This window comes from Dendrobates tinctorius, unplaced genomic scaffold, assembly GCF_039654945.1.
Source record: "Dendrobates tinctorius isolate UK_male_01 unplaced genomic scaffold, ASM3965494v1 ptg000473l, whole genome shotgun sequence".
Classification (NCBI taxonomy): domain Eukaryota; kingdom Metazoa; phylum Chordata; class Amphibia; order Anura; family Dendrobatidae; genus Dendrobates; species Dendrobates tinctorius.
Window position 1 is genome coordinate 526365 of NW_027362135.1, and position 16124 is coordinate 542488.

Below are 16124 nucleotides of genomic sequence, written 5' to 3' on the forward strand. Positions count from 1 at the left end.
ACTTATTGACTTGCGTATAAGCCTAGGGTGGAAAATGTAGCAGCTACTGGTAAATTTCAAAAATAAAAATAGATACCAATAAAAGTAAAATTAATTGAGACATCAGTAGGTTAAATGTTTTTGAATATCCATATTGAATCAGGAGCCCCATATAATCCTCCATACACTTCATGATGGGCCCCATAAGATGCTCCATACAAAATACGCCCCATATAATGCTGCACAAAGTTTAATAATGACCCCATAATATGCTCCATACAATATGCCCCATATGCTGCTCCATAAAGGTTATGGCCCCATAAGATGCCCCATATAATGCTCCATATATTTTGATGGCCCCATGAGATGCTCCGTAGAATGTGCCCCATATGCTGCTCCATAAAGGTTATGGCCCCATAAGATGCTCCATAGAATATGCCCCGTATAATGCTCCATATATCTTGATGGCTGCAGTGACTGTTCAGGTAGAGGGCGCACCCTCTGACCTGAACGTCACAGCCAGAGGATGCGTAAGACAGAGCAGCGTGTGGCGGTGGAACAGGGACAGGTGAATATCGCAAGTGCCGGGGCCCTGAGCCAGTGGTGACACTAGCACCTGACCACCATGGCTCCCTACCCTGCCCGTCATACTCACCCCTCTTGGCGCGGTCTCTACAGTCCCTGCTTCTCCGATGGTCTCCGGCGCTGGCAGCTCCTTCCAGTGTTCAGCAGTCATGTGGTACCGCTCATTAAAGTAATGAATATGCATATATTTATTACTTTAATGAGCGGTAACACATGACGCTGAACACAGGAAGAGCTGCGGTACCAGAGACCATCTAAGAAGCAAGGACTGCCGAGACCGCGCTAGGAGGGGGTGAGTATGATGTGATAGCCACGCTCCCCCGCTGTCTCCCGAGACATTGACTCGAGTAGAAGTCGAGAGGTTCTCTTTCAGCCTTAAAAAAATGGGCTGAAAATCTCGGCTTATACTCGAGAATAGTCCTCGCCTATTGCTGAAATCTAATATACAAAGCTCAAAGTGTGTATGTATGTATGTGTGTGTGTATGTATGTGTGTGTGTATGTCTGGGATAGGCATCCGCACCATCGCAGCTACAGCCACAAAATTTGGCACAGTCACACGTCTGGACCCCGAGAGCGTCCTAAGCTATGTTGTGAGGCGAAATTTTAACCCCGCGCGTTCCAGTTCACCAAACAATTTTGCCCCTATCTAAATACTGGAGAAAAAGTGTGTGTGCGTCAAGCCCCGCCCCTCATTATGATGTCACAATGGTTGCCATGGCGACGCTGATGTCATCATAGGTTGCAAGCCCCGCCGCTGGACTATGGGATGGAGGATATGTATGATGGGTATATGGGCACAGGACTATGGGATGGAGGATATGTATGATGGGTTTATGGGCACGGGCCTATGGGATCGTGGATATGTATGATGGGTATATGGGCACGGGACTATGGGATGGAGGATATGTGTGATGGGTATATGGGCACGGGACTATGGGATGGAGGATATGTATGATGGGTATATGGGCACGGGACTATGGGATGGAGGATGTGTATGATGGGTATATGGGCACGGGACTATGGGATGGAGGATATGTATGATGGGTATATGGGCACGGGCCTATGGGATGGAGGATGTGTATGATGGGTATATGGGCACGGGACTATGGGATGGAGAATATGTATGATGGGTATATGGGCATGGGACTATGGGATGGAGGATATGTATGATGGGTATATGGGCACGGGACTATGGGATGGAGGATATGTATGATGGGTATATGGGCATGGGACTATGGGATGGAGGATATGTATGATGGGTATATGGGCACGGGACTATGGGATGGAGGATATGTATGATGGGTATATGGGCACGGGACTATGGGATCGTGGATATGTATGATGGGTATATGGGCACGGGACTATGGGATGGAGGATAATTATAATTTGTTATAGCTAACCACAGTTAGTTACTATGCTCGGGCAGCGCCGGGCTCTTCAGCTAGTAGCTAATATTAATCTAGCAGTTGTGCGACTGGTGCCAAAACTGCGTAGCTACAAAAAGTCACTATTTAATAGTTATTTCCCTGAGTCTGCTGTTGCCATGTGTCATAAAGGAGAAATTTAAAAAAAAAAAAAAAAATTATATTGGTTAAATAAATAGCGTATCTTTATCTAGCAGTTGTGCGACTGGCACAAAGCCTGCAGAGATACCCAAACATCACAATTTACCAGTGCCAATAATTTTACTTACTTTGCTGTTGCCGTGAGTCATAAAGGCGATAAAAAAATACTAATTTTCTATTGGTTAAATAAATAGCGTATCTTTATCTAGCAGTTGTGCGACTGGCACAAAGCCAGTCACGCAACCGTGACTATTTCCTGCAATTTTCCTGAATCTGCTGTTGCTGTGTGTAATAAAACTGATATCTGAAAAAAAATTACCCACACCTTGCTAGATACAGGGAATTTGTACATAACACCTCTGTGAGGGTATTTGTGAAAAATAAAAAAAATAAAGTCAGGAATTGTTTTTCATAACAAATTCAATATGGGAAAGGGTGACGTTAAGGTACATGGATGTGGTGGTGCCTGCCAAGGCCGTATGACAGGTCAGAAGGTGACTATCTTGTTTTAGCTTACTGTCAAAATTTGGTCTGTGCATTACACCGCTGTCAAACCCAGACAAGTGCGAGGATGTTGTGGGTTGGATGGCAGACAAAGGCTCCAGCGTGTTGACAAGCAGCACTACCAAGTCTTCCACAAGGTCCAGTCTCAGTAACCAAGAGGCTGGGCCTCAAAATTCTCAACCTGCTCCTCCTTCCTCACCCCAACAAGAGTCCCAGGAGACATATGACCCCAATGCAGGCCACTCCGAGGAACTGTTTTGTTATTAGGCCTGTCAACATGCACCATTAAAGAGGGTCATGAAAAGGTAGAGTGCACTGATGCACAAACATTTGAGCACCCACGGGCAGGAGAAAGACACATCGGGGAAGGTCAATTCATGTCTGAAGAAGTGGAGAATAATCATGAAGCACAGTTGCCATCAGGTCAGCCTAAAATCACAACTCCGAAGGAGACTCAGATTGATGAATTGGAAGACGACGTGGTTGATGATGAGGCCACTGGTCCAATATGCCTAGCAAGCACAGCAGTGCAGAGAGGGATGGATCCATAACACAAAAACAGACAAGAAGAGGTAGTGGTTTGACCAGAGGGAGAACTTGGTCAACTGTTCCACAGAGCCCCCCACTTGTCTAGATAACAGGCCAAGGATGTTGTTCCCCTGTTTGGCAGTCTTTTCTGAAATTCCTTCACACAAAACAACTGTAATTGGCAGCATCTGCCAACCTGAACACCATCAGCATGCAGATGCACATTGCAGCCAAGCATCCAAGTAGGTGGGAGGAAAGACTGGGTACAAAATCTGTGTCTGAGAGTGAAACCGCTGGCCCCTTGGCCTATGTTACGACCTTCCCAATCTGCTGTCCAGGAAGCAGGCGCTTGTGCCTCCTGCCCACAACCTGCGGTTGCACAGACACAACAGTCAGCAACCACGACCAGTTAGTTGTCCCAGTGCAACGTTCATTTGTCCCTGCCCCAGACGTTTCACAGGAAGCAGAAATATCCACCCACCCACAGTCCTAAATGCTAAACACCCACATTGCCAGATTTCTAGTCCTGGAAATGTTGCCATTTCATCTTGTGGAAACTGAGTCTTACTGTGTCCTCTTGGTGGTGGCAGCCCCAATGTACTAAATTCCCAACTGCCATTATTTTTTCCGGTGTGCCGTCCCCGCGTTACATAAACACGTGTTACTCAATATCAGCCATGCTCTGGCCAACACAGTCACAGAGAAGGTCCACTTAACCACAGACATGTGGACAAGTTCTTGTGGACATGGACGGTACATTTCCTTGATGGCACACTGGGTGAACTTGGTGGAGCCTGGGACAGAGTCAGTGGCTGGGACATTCACACATCTTACCCACACCAAGAACAGCAGGCTGTTATGATCGAGTCACCGTAGGAGGCAGATACAAAAATAGAAGCTACGTCCAGAAAACCAGAGGAGTTGGCAACTACCCGATTGCAGACCCCAACACAACTAGCAGTAGCCGTGGGGGGTACCTACGGTGCCCTAGACCCCTCGATCACAGCCGGAGAACTACATAGCCTAAAGACAGAAAGGGAAATCTAAACTGCCCCAGAGCAGGCCCCAAAGTAAAAGGCAGCCCCCAACATATAATGACGGTGAAGCAAGATGAAAAAACACACAGATAGAAAGATAGGCTGAGCAAACGTTGGGGCCCAAGCTAATCTAAACAGGACAGGAGAGGAAGGTTGCTGTCTGCAATCGGCCAAAACCCTATCAAAAACAGGGCCAACAAGCTGATATTGAAAAAGACCCTGAAGCAGCTAGGCTTCAAATACTAAACCAGCACTCCGGTATTTTCAGAAGACCGCTGGTACACGGTCCATGCATGGCCCACTTGCTGATATTGATTGATTATACAGTGTTTTTTAAAAACAGACTGCTGCAACCCAAAACGTTGACCCCCATGAAGTGACACCACAACATATTTTTTATAAATATAACTGTTTTATTGTGGAGAGATTTCATAAACAACACTCTCATCTTTTGCATGGATAAATGTCTTGGTCCCAGCTCAAAATAGGCAATAAATTGCCAAACAGCTGGGTGTCGGGAGATTATCTGCCTACCGGACTCCCGATGCAGGTTTCGTCACCAATAAATTCTCCACCCATTCCGCCAAGGAGTAGCGAAAACCCCAAGCAACGACACCCCCCCATAGAATGAAGTGCCTGAGCCACACCATCTCTGATGCCAGACAAAAATGTGTCATTTCCACAGGCTTGCACAACTACAATTGTCGGAGATGACACCACACATGCGATACGGACCACCTCCGGAAGAACTTGAGCCCAGGCAAGGCCCCTGACTGCTGTCCCTCCAATTGAAGTCCAAATCCAGAAAACAAGCGATCGTCCTCCTGGACGTACTTCGGCTCTCCGAGCAGCCCAGTAAACATACGAATGACCCACAATCCACACACTAGGACGCACACCATCTGAAAGAAACGCATCATTAGTACTTGAATAAACAAATTAGAAATTTCACTTTACCCCTTCCTTTCTTTTTTTTTTATTATTTTTTTATTTGATATATTCTTTTCTTTTCTTTGTTAGTTACTACATATAGGGTTAATACTATCAATGGCCCCCACGTCATAACACTAAATCCGGTCTAATAAACCTAGTGAAACAACGAGATCTCCATCGACCCACTCGTTGATTCAAATAATCCTGCTCTAGATGCTTCTGTTGCCACACCAATTTTAACCCCGTTCCTACATTAGACGTACTATTCCGTCCATGTGACCTGGGATCTAAGTCCCAAGGACGGAATAGTACGTCTAGGCCCATCAGCGGCGCTCACGAGGGCCGGGTGTCAGCTGATTATCACAGCTGACACCCGGCACTATGTGTCGGGGCGGTCACGGACTCCTGCGCTGCTCCGGGGGAATCCTTCCCTGCAGGTCCCCGGATCCAATATGGCGGCGGGGACCTTCAGGGGCCTGCAGGGAGCCGGCTTCCTTACTGCCTGCAGAGCGCAGGCATGAGGAAGCCTGTATAGCGTCTGTGACAGATCGCTGATCTGTCACAGCGATCTGTGATGTGACAGTGATGTCCCCTCTGGGACAATGTAATAAAGTTAAAAAAAAGTCTAAATAAAAAAAAAAAATATTCCCTAATAAATTCATTTTTTGAAAATAAAAAAAAAAACAATAAAAGTACACATATTTGGTATCGCCGCGTCTGTAACGACCGTCCTATAAAACTGTCCCACTAGTTAACCCCTTTATTGAACCCCAAAAATAATGCTTTATCATCATACCGCCGAACAAAAAGTGCAATAACGCACGATCAAAAAGACGCATATAAATATCCATGGTACCGCTGAAAACGTCATCTTGTCCCGCAAAAAACGAGCCGCCACACAGCGTCATCAGCGAAAAAATAAAAAAGTTATAGCTCGCAGAATAAAGCGATACAAAAATGATTATTTTTTATATAAAATTGTTTTCATTGCATAAAAGCGCCAAAACATAAAAAAGACATAAATGAGGTATCGCTGTAACCGTACTGACCCGAAGAATAAATCTGCTTTATCAATTTTACTACACGCGGAACGGTGTAAACGCACCCCCCAAAAGAAATTCATGAAACGCTGGTTTATTCGGTCGTCCATGACAGCACCACCTGAGAGAGGGGATCCGCCCTTCAGGAACAGGAAACCTACAGATACAAAAGGGCGGCACCTCTCCCACGCATCAGTTGGTTTCCTGTTCCTATAGGACGGGACTTCCTACAGATGGTCCATCATGGAGTCGTCGAGGGATTCCCAGGCCGGCTGACCGACCCAGGTAGCGGGGGGGGTCTCCTACCTCGGTCAAGCTCGGGTCCCTGGATGCGCCACGGTGGGGCCGGGTAGGTCACCACGACAGTGGTTGGAGCAGAGGGTCCGGTGGACAGCCGTCTCCATAGGGCCGGCACAAGGTACGTATGACCCCTGGAACCCCTCCTGTTGCATCCCCCCGGTCTCCGCTTGCTCCTCTCTCTCTCTCTCCGGGGGCTGGCGGTCGCGCCTGTGCGACGGGCGCAGGTCGCCGCATGTGGGGGCGGCAGGCATTCCGGGGGCGCCGTGCCGGCTCCTTTCCGCGCGCTCCCGCGGTCTTGATCGCGCGGCGGAAGTGACGCAGCGGAAGGGGCGGGGCCGGGAACGCCGAAACCGGAAGTCGGGTGCCGGCCGGCTTTCCGGGATGCGCCGCCGGTGCTCGGCGGTCTGGGGCGGCGCGCGGTACCCGGGGAGGGGGGGGGGGGGGTGGACCCGGGGGAGGAGGTGCCGCGCCAGAGCCCTGCTGACCCGGACACTGTGGGAGGCATTAAAAGCAGGAGGTGACGCTGCTGGGGTGCTTCTGAAGGCCCAGCAATGGATTCGACAGAAGCCCCCACAGAGCAGCAGGACGAGGCGCAGGAGCGCCCAGAGAAACAGGCCACAGTGAATTCACAGGCGAGTGGCCAGCAGAAGAGGAAACGGACGGGCGAACAAAGCCACAGAAGTTCCTCCAGGCTAAAGGACCCTCCTGCCTCCCTCCGTGACCCGGTACCTGCCTCATCTGCATGGGTAAGAGATCTCCGTGAATGTACCCTGATGCAGTGTTTTATTTTTGTTCTTTCGCAGGCAAGGAAAGCTACGGGGAAGCAGAAGCACAGGGAATGTGCCCTCTGTAATTGCCCTTTGCCAGACGGCCACCCTAAAAAGTTGTGTCAGCCATGCGTGCGACAAACGGTAGGGGTTGGATAGGGGTACCCTAGGGGTAGATTGACAGGCCCTTACACTCTTCCCCGTCCATACAGGTGGCGGAAGAAACACCGGACTTCACCACAAGCCTGAGGGAGATAATCAGGACAGAAATGAAGGCCCTATCTAGAAAAGACTCCTCTAAGGGAAGAGATGTTAACCTCTCTGGTTCAGAGTCCTCGGCCGCACCTGGAATCGATATCTCCTCAGATTCCCCGGCCTCCACTTCATCATCTTCAGAGGAAGACTCGAGCCGTTTCTGCTTTCCCTTAGACCAGATGGATAAGTTAGTTAAAGCAGTAAGGTCCACTATGGGGGTAGCAGACACAAAACCGGAGCTTTCTGCACAGGACGTGATGTTCGGAGGCCTAGATCCCAGAAAGCGCAGATCCTTCCCGTTTAATGATAAAGTCCAGAACCTAATAAATAGAGAATGGAAAAAGCCTGAAAAAAGAGGTTCTTTGCCACATGCCTTCAAACGAAGGTACCCGTTTGATGACCCAGTGGTAACCAAATGGGACAAGGCCCCTAAGCTGGACGCGGCAGTGGCCAAAGCCTCCAAAAAGTCCTCCATACCTTTCGATGACATGGCCTCCTTAAAAGACCCGCTAGATAAAAAAGCGGATTCTTTTCTGAAAGGAACATGGGAGATGTCAGCGGGTGCATTGAGACCAGCGGTAGCGGCCACATGTACGGCCAGATCCTTGATGGTCTGGCTGGATCAGCTGGATTCCCAATTGAAGGATGGAACCTCGAGAGCATACATTCGAAAAGCCTTACCAGTTATCCAAAGTGCTGCTGCTTTTCTGGCTGATGCGTCAGCAGATTCTGCGAGGATGGCGGCCAGGACCGCAGGTTTATCCAACGCAGCTCGAAGGGCTCTCTGGTTAAAATGCTGGCCAGGAGACATCCAGGCCAGATCTCGACTCTGTTCCATTCCTTGTGAGGGCGAATACCTGTTTGGGCCCGTCCTGGATGAACTTTTAGAAAAGGCCGGGGACGATAAAAAGAAGTTCCCCAGCCTGCCGAACCCCTCTTTTAGACGCCCCTTTACCAGGAAAGGATATTTCCGTAGGAGGCCGTCCAGGGATCAGGGCAGATGGGACGACAAAAGAAGGAGAGGTACTGGATTCATGTTCGGAGGAGGGGGGCGCCAGGAAGGTCCAGCACGGGACACTAAAAAGCCGCCCCAATGACTAGTTGCTCCGGTAGGGGGGAGACTATCTGCCTTCTACCCGGCCTGGGCATTAATCTCTAATAGCAACTGGATACTGGGGGTGGTAACTGCGGGCCTACGACTAGAATTCTCCCGGGTTCCCCAAGATCGTTTTAAGGTCACTCCTCTTAGGTCATCCTCATCAGAACAGTCTGCCCTGGAAGCTGAAGTTCGGGATCTTTGCCATAAAAAGGTCCTAGCTAAAGTTCCAGAGGAAGAAAGGGGGAAAGGTTTCTACTCCCCTTTGTTCCTGGTCCGCAAGCCAGACAGTTCCTTTAGGACCATAATAAATCTTAAATCCCTCAATGAATTCCTGGTCACACGTCCATTTAAGATGGAAACAATTAATTCAACAATAAAATTACTGTTTCAAAACTGCTTCATGGTGGTGTTAGATTTGAAAGATGCCTACTACCATATACCCATTCATGCAGATCATCAGAGTTTTCTCAGAGTGGCAGTGCAGTTAGATGGGTCAGTTCAACATTTCCAGTATGCGGCCCTCCCCTTTGGGGTAGCAGTCGCTCCCCGTGTGTTTACTAAAGTAGTAGTGGAAGTTATGGCCCATCTACGTGAATCAGACATTTTAGTAGTTCCCTACTTAGATGACTTCTTGATTGTAGGGAAAACGGCTAACCATTGTTTGCAACAGCTACAAAGGGCAAGATCTGCCCTAGAACGGTTAGGATGGCTGCTTAACATTAAAAAATCCCGGTTACAGCCGATGAGAATCCAACAATTCTTGGGCCTCATCCTAGATTCCGTAAAACAGGAATGCCGTCTGCCCCCAGAGAAGCTGGTTCGCCTACACTATCAGGTCCTGAACGCTTCCAATAACCCGACCATGTCCCTCAGGAAAGCCATGTCCCTTCTAGGTTCACTTTCCTCCTGTATCCCGGCGGTCCAGTGGGCCCAGTTTCATTCAAGAACTCTACAGGGCGAGGTCTTAAGGCATCAAAAAATGCTTGGGGGTTACTTAGAGGGCCAGCTAACCTTGTCCCGAAACACAAGGGAGTCCCTAGAATGGTGGCTAGATGAGAATAATTTATCCAGAGGGGTTCCCTGGGAATATGACATATCCCGCATAATCACCACGGATGCTAGCCCTTCCGGTTGGGGGGCTCATGGGGGAAATTCTGGTCCAGGGCCTATGGGAACATCATCAGATAGAGATGTCATCCAACTTGAAAGAATTGACAGCAGTAGAGCTGGCGGCTAAAGAACTGCTTGTGTATCTACAGGGCCATCATGTGCGAGTGTTCTCCGACAATCTGGTCACCGTAGCGTATATCAACCACCAAGGCGGAACCCGTTCCAAATCCCTGATGAATGTAGCAGAACGGCTGTTCCAGCTAGCAGAGCAGCATTTCCTATCATTAACAGCTCGACATATAAAGGGGAAAGAAAACACCACGGCAGATTTCCTGAGCCGCAATCTCTTAAGGCAAGGAGAATGGTCCCTAAAAAACTCTATCTTCGACCTGATTGTACAGAAGTGGGGACTGCCAGAGATAGATCTCTTCGCCACCAAAGAAAACAGGAAAGTAAGACAGTTTTGCTCACTAAATCCCAGAGAAGACCCCCTGGCGGTAGACTCCTTGCTGATAAAGTGGGATTTCGGGCTATCCTATGCCTTCCCTCCCCTATCGCTATTACCTCTAGTGGTGAGGAAAATCAGGAGAGACAGAGCGAAAGTTATAGTGATCGCTCCGTTTTGGCCCAGGAGGGCTTGGTTCTCATGCCTCAGGACCATGTCAGTGTCCGATCCTTGGGTCCTGCCGGAGATCCCGGATCTCCTATCCCAGGGCCCAGTTTTTCATCCTCAGGTGGCTGGCCTACATCTGACGGCGTGGAGTTTGAACGGACACTGCTGAAAGATAAAGGCTTCTCCCCAGACCTGGTTGACACTCTACTTAAAAGTAGAAAGATCACTACTACCAAGATCTATGTCAGAATTTGGAAGAGATTCCTAAAGAACTCTAGAGTAGTCGCTGGGGGTTCGGCTCCTATAAATCAAATCTTAGAATTTCTTCAGAAAGGTCTAGAAATGGGGCTCTCCACTAGTACCCTCAAAGTACAAGTTTCAGCCTTGGGGGCCCTCTTTAGCTGCAACATCGCGGGTAATTACTGGATCAGTAGATTCATCAAGGCAGCAGGTAGATCCAGGCCAGTGGTGAAGGATAGATTCATGCCATGGGACCTGAACCTAGTCCTCACAGCCATGACAGAAGCTCCATTTGAACCCATCTCATCAGCCTCTATAAAAAACCTGTCCCTCAAGGTAGCCTTCCTGGTAGCTCTAACCTCAGCTCGTAGAGTAAGCGACATCCAGGCATTATCTAGGCGTCCTCCTTATTTACAGTTTAAGGACGATAGGGTAATACTCAGACCTGACCCGGCGTACTTACCGAAGGTAGTTTCTAGCTTTCATAGAACACAGGAAATAGTCCTTCCATCCTTCCTCCCTAATCCAGCTAATGAGAAGGAAGAGAAATTACACACCTTAGACGTTAGAGAATGCCTTAAAGAATATCTAGCGGTTACTGACCCCTGGAAAAAGGAGAATGCCCTATTTATCTCCCATCAAGGTCCCAGAAAAGGCTGTAGAGTGTCAAAAAATACACTAGCTAGGTGGATTAGAGAGGCTATTTCAATTGCATACACCTCAAAGGGCAGACCGGCACCTGCAAAAGTGAGGGCGCATTCCACCAGAGCCATGGCGTCCTCGTGGGCCGAGAGATCAGAAGTCTCCATTGACCAGATATGTAAGGCGGCTACTTGGTCCTCTCCGAGCACCTTTTATAATCATTATAGGCTAGACTTGGGTGCTTCCACAGACCTCTCTTTTGGTATAAGGGTACTGCAGGCTGTAGTCCCTCCCTAAAATAGTTATTACTCTCTGTAAATCTCTCAGGTGGTGCTGTCATGGACGACCAAATAAAGTCTTAGTTACTCACCGGTTAACGGTATTTTTCGGAGTCCATGACAGCACCCGTATATTCCCTCCCTTTAGTTTAAATTTGGGTGTTCACTTCTTCCTCTTGTATGTACACCGGTAAAGAATAGTTGTGTAAAGTACTGTATATAAATTATGCTATTAACCATTGTGGTCCTCTTGTGCTCTGTAATCCAACTGATGCGTGGGAGAGGTGCCGCCCTTTTGTATCTGTAGGTTTCCTGTTCCTGAAGGGCGGATCCCCTCTCTCAGGTGGTGCTGTCATGGACTCCGAAAAATACCGTTAACCGGTGAGTAACTAAGACTTTTTGTTCATTCTGTGTCCCAAAAATCAGTATAAAAAGCGATTAAAAAAAAAAAAAAAAAAAGTCATGTGCCCGAAAATGGAACCAATAAAAACGTCAACTCATCCCGCAAAAAATAAGACCTCACATGACCCGGTGGGTCAAAATATGGAAAAATTATAGCTCTCAATATGTGGTGATGCAAAAACTATTACAATAAAAAGCGTCTTTTAGCGTGTGACAGCCGCCAAAAATAAAAACCGCCATAAATAGTAAATCAAACCCCCCGTTATCACCCCCTTAGTTAGGGAAAAATAATAAAATTTAAAAAATGTATTTATTTCCATTTTCCCGCTAGGGTTAGGGCTAGGGTTAGGGCTGAGGTCAGGGTTAGGGGTGTGTTGGGGTTAGGGTTGGAGTTAGAATTGGGGGGTTTCCACTGTTTTGGTACATCAGGGGCTCTCCAAACGCAACATGGCATCTGATCTCAATTCCAGCCAAAAAAGTCAAATGGCACTGCTTCCCTTCCGAGCTCTGCCATGCGCCCAAATAGTGGTTTACCCCACATGTGGGGTATCAGCGTACTCAGGACAAATTGCACAATAACTGTTGGGGTCCTGTTACCCTTGAGAAAATAAAAATTGAGGGTGAAAAGAATTTTTGTGGAAAAAATATGATTTTTTAGATGTACGGCTGTACGTTATAAATTTCTGTGAAGCCCTTGTGTGTTCAAAGTGCTCACCACGTATCTAGATAAGTTCCTTGGGGGGTCTAGTTTCCAAAATGGGGTCACTTGTCAGGGGTTTCCACTGTTTAGGTACATCAGGGGCTCTCCAAACTTGATTTGGCATCCGATCTGAATTCCAGCCAATTTTGCAGTGAAAAAGTCAAACGGCGCTCCTTCCCTTCCGAGCTCTGCCGTGCACCGAAACAGTGGTTCCCCCCACATATCAGGTATCAGCGTACTCAGGACAAATTAAACAATAACTTTTCCAGTCCAATTTCTCCTGTTACCCTTGGTAAAATAAAAAAAATGGAACCTGAAGTAATTTTTTTGTGAAAAAAGTTAAATGTTCATTTTTTTTAAACATTCAAAAAATTTCTGTGAAGCACCTGAAGGGTTAATGAACTTCTTGAATGTGGTTTTGAGCACCATGAGGGGGTCCAGTTTTTAGAATGGTGTCACTTTTGGGTATTTTCTATCATATAGACCCCTCAAAGTGACTTCAAATGTGATGTGGTCCCTAAAAATAAAATGGTGTTGTAAAAATGAGAAATCGCTGGTCAACTTTTAACCGTTATAACTTCCTAACAAAAAATGTTTTGGTTCCCAAATTGTGCTGATGTAAAGTAAACATGTGGCAAATTTTATTTACTAAGTTTTTTGTGTGCCGTATCTCTGTGATTTAAGAGCATAAAAATTCAAAGTTGGAAAATTGCGAAATTTTCGCCAAATTTCTGTTTTTTTTTCACAAATAAACGCAAGTTATATGAATGAAATTTTACCACTATCATGAAGTACAATATGTCACGAGAAAACACTGTCAGAATCACCGGGATCCATGGAAGCGTTCCAGAGTTATTACCTCATAAAGGGACAGTGGTCAGAATTGTAAAAATTGGCCTGGTCATGAACGTGCAAACCTCCCTTGGGAGTAAAGGGGTTAAAAAAATGAGTGCCAAACTCGGCTGCTGGTAAACCTAACGTTGTCAAAATCCACCTAATTACTGTCAAAAACTGACCCGATAACAGGGGGTCTCCGTCTTCGTGTACAAAAAAATTGCTCCCCGCTGACCCTGATACTTCTATATTGTTTCGCTAACACCAAGGGGCATGGCTCACTCACAATGGCAAATATAGGAAACTATGTGCCCCTGCCCTCAGGATCGGTCTTTGATCTGCGTATCCTGATCCTTAACCTGTCGTCGCAAAATAACACATCCTCCTGCCGTAAGCCGCCAGTTCTGTTCCGGACTGACGGTAAAATTTCGCTTCTGCGCATCGCACCGAAAAAGGCCTTCGCAAAAGCAGTTGCAAACAAAGAAGCCTCGTATGCCGAGTAACAACACGATGATGTTCCGTCTACCAATTGGGACAATAACTGGACCATAATGGGGCGCCGTTTCTCTGACCAAACGTCTCTACGTCGTCAACCCTTCAGCGCTTGACCAATCAGAAAATGATTTGTCGAGTCACCCACCCCCTTAATTTGAAATTAAAAGCTAACCCAAATAAACAATTCTGAGCCACAACTCCAGAGACCCCGATAGAATGCATCTGCATTAAATATGATTTGGTGACTTTTAATCTGGAAGCCTCAGAAGAACCTACCGGGTTGTCTGCCACCACAAGGCACACCACTAATCCCCATGCCTTACCGTATGCTCTCCACGTGGACGGTGCTATTTAAGACCGTATTAGCGGCATCAATCCTCCAGGACACCCCATACCAAGGGCGGACAGCCCAAACCCTCCAACCGTTTCGTCGACTGTGGGCCTGTCTGCTTCTGTGAATAACACCAGAGATAAGTATTGTAGCTTACCTTTTCACCTTCCAAAACTAGGCTGGCCCTGAACCATATGTTGAAAGATAAGCATTTTAGAACTAGAAATCTAATTAACTTGATAACTAGGGGCGATGAAGATGACAGTTTATTGCCTTCACAGCATCAGCCTCCACCATTTTAACACGAATCCGTTTATTTCTCAAGGTTGGACCCCAGATTTCCAAAGTGACGGCTAATGGAAAAGCTCGATTTGTGTTAGGTTTTATGCCCAACCCCGAAAAACCCAATGAGCGGGCCATTCGGCTACACAGCCTTGAATGCCCATCCGCACGCTGAAACCCACAGGACCAATAAGTTCAATAAACAAGTCCAGAAGCTCGTTATCACACTCGCTCTCTTGGAAACAGGCTCATCCTCAAATGGTGAGTAATCCTGATTTTATGGTTAGTTTGCTTTACTCCTTTTGTGGCAAGAGTCAGCCTGCGTGAAAAAATCCTTCCCATAGTCATGACCCTGCATGCCAAATTAAGGGATCCAAGTAAAGATTTCATTTGTGTGAGACTCAATTTACCGATCGAAAGGCAGCCGTCTATTAATGACATAAGCCCTTCAATTTTGCCTCGAGGAATTCTGAATTCCATAGCATCCGCGTCAATGACAATGCCTAGAAAGGTAATGACTGAAACAGGGCCAATTGTTTTCTCCAGGGATAAAGGAATACAAAAATTTAACATGAGGGCCATAAATTGTTCCAGAGCCAGCTCGCAAAATTAGCTGGGCCTACAAATAAAAAATCGTTGAGATAATGCGTGATGTTTGGGAAGTGCGAGACCCGACGGGTGGCCCACTCCAAAAAGGTGCTAAAAATTTCAAAATAATAGCATGAGATTGCACATCCCATGGGAAGGCAGGTATCGTAATAGTGATGACCATCAAACATGGCCCCCAGAAGGTGGTGACAGTCGGGTGTATCGGTAATAGACGAAAAGCAGACTCAATGTCGGACTTTGCCGTAAGGGCTCCTTTGCCGACCGTCCTGACCATATCCACCGCCTTGTCAAAAGACACATATGTCACCGAAGCTTCGTCCCTTGGTATGCCGGCCTTTCGGGTATGACAAATGATGAATCAGACGATATTTGCCTGGTACCTTCTTAGGTACAATACCTAACGGCGAAACCCGTAAATTTGACATTGGACGGTCCCTGAACCTGCCTAACTTTGTTTCCTTTACTACTAATTTTTTGCGCAAAATCTCAGGCAACTCCATAGCTGATTTCAAGTTAGGCGCCGAAGAGGGTGACTCTAAAAACTTGAAAGGGATGAAAAAAACAAAAGAAAACCCATTCCGGATTAGCGCCGCCGCTGGCTTATTGGGGTATTTATCTAACCAAGGGGACATTTTTTCCATGATCACCGGGGTCACGAGATTCACTTTGCGCAGTGGTTTTGGGGCTAGTTGTTGTTTGAGCGGTTCACGTGCATCTTGCAGCAGCATGAGCTCCGCCGCAGGCTGAGCACTCGTGCTTGTATTTGCAAAGACCGTAAAACTTGCAGTGGCCCTCATTGAAGAGCCAACACATGCCTGGTTTACGCACCGGAGCTGAACTTGCATTGGCAATGGTCCCAGCGGCTTCCCCGTGAAAGGGTTGAGCACTCCTCTGAGCCATCATCAGCCGTAACCATGAGTAGGTGGCCTTAACCCCCCATCCTATTTGTGGGTTTACTGACAAGTGACTCCGAAAATTCTCATCATACTTCCAC